The sequence below is a fragment of the Helianthus annuus genome, chromosome 3 (assembly GCF_002127325.2).
Source record: "Helianthus annuus cultivar XRQ/B chromosome 3, HanXRQr2.0-SUNRISE, whole genome shotgun sequence".
NCBI classification, from domain to species: Eukaryota; Viridiplantae; Streptophyta; class Magnoliopsida; order Asterales; family Asteraceae; genus Helianthus; species Helianthus annuus.
This window is the reverse complement of record NC_035435.2, coordinates 117137027-117138995: the sequence shown is the minus strand read 5'-3', so window position 1 is coordinate 117138995 and position 1969 is coordinate 117137027.

Genomic DNA, 1969 nt, shown 5'->3' with positions numbered 1-1969 from the left:
ACGGCATGTTGTTTCTAGTGGGGTTTCATGATCAATAAATTTTGAAAATAAAAAAAAAAGTATAATTTATAGAGACGACATGTTATCTTTAAAAAGTTTGACTGGTCAAAATGAATTTTCATTTAGGTGGCAAAATTTCCAACCACCCGATAAAAAAATTGAAAAGAAATAATCTAACATATAGGGACGACTATAGGGGAAATAACTTTGAATTGTTTTTCTATTCTAAATTAATAAATAATTAAAAAAACACACTTGTAAAAATAATTTATTTGGTTTTTTTAGATTTGATTAATAAATTATTAAAAATACAAAAAAATATTCATAATATATAGAGACGACATGTTATCCCTATAAGACTAATTAAATTAATTAATTTGTTATCGTTTTTTTGCATAAAAACAAAGAAATATATATATATATATATATATATATATATATATATATATATATGTGTGTGTGTGTGTGTGTGTGTGTGTGTGTTTAAATCTATAGAGACGACATGTCATCTCTAAAATGTTTGACTGTTAAAAAAAATCAGTTAGGGGGCAAAATTTCCTACCATTCCACAAGAATTTGAAAAAACATCTAAGAAATAGAGAGGACATGTCATCCCTATATGGAAAAATAATTTTCTTTTGTTTATTGTTCTTTATTAATAAATAGTTAAATATAAAAAATATTCACGTGTAGAGACGACATGTCGTACCTATATGCCAAATTAACCTATAGAGACGCCCTATAGGTAAAAATAAATTTGTTTTATTTTTTATTCTTTATTAATAAATAATTAAATATAAAAAATTATTCAATATAGAGACCACATCAAACATGTGGTCCTTATAAGCTAAATTAACTATGTTTTATTTTATTCATGTTTTTTAGCGAAAAAAAAAATAAAAGTTCAAAAAGTCATCGCAGAATGAACGGAGTTCAAGAAGATGACAACAGTCGTCCCAAGTTAGCTGATGAATTCTACCAAGTTGAAGCGATCAGAAAGAAAAGATGTTACAAGGTCGATTATTGTTTCTTCTTCAATTCGTTTGTTTGCTAATTATTATTCATTTTAATCATCAGTTAGTTTCAATCTCTTGATCTTACTTAGTTATTTTTTGTGTATCTGACGACCTTTGCTTGTGGAAAAATAGGGAAAAGTGCAGTACTTTGTGAAATGGTAAGTGCCCTAATTCAATTCTTTAGGGTTTTGATTTATAAACAAGTAATTGGTAATTATAACTAGCAAAATTAATTGTGTCATGTTTCTGGATCATTGTAATCGGAGAACTAGTTCAAGTAGTATTGATTGATCTTATGAACATCAAATAATTGATCTAAGATGTTTAGATTTGAATAGTGAACATTGGGATTGTCTACTCAATCAAATCTAGTTAATGCGATATATTGAGGGTTTTTGATTCCGAATTCATGACTCGATTGCTATGTTAATTTGAAATCCTTTCATGGTAATGATGTATTTATAACGAATTGGGATATTTGACTTGTTAGTAATTGGATCTTATATGCTTAGGTTTGGATGGCCTCAGAAAACCAACACTTGGGAACCGGTGGAGAATCTGTTAATTTGTTCAGATCTCATTGACAAATTCGATGAAAGGTTTTTATTTTCTTTCTTATATTTAGTGTTTATTTTTTCTTCTTTCGGGTCAGGGCTGGTTAATTTTAGGCATCACTCAAGTGAACACATGTTATTATTTTAGCATACAATTGGTAATGATGAAATTATAGGAAATTTCTAATTATTTCACCCTCCTCCATGTTTCAAAAGGTCTTATAATGGTCACATATGTATGGCCGTTAACATCCAAACGCTCGAAAGTTTGAGAGCAAGCTGGTCTTTCCTAGTGATGTACTCGAAAAGACACCGATTGAACCCTAGATTTCAATATAATCAGTTCCGGTCTAAAAAAATACAACAACGCTTGGAATATTTTTGATCTATATAAATATT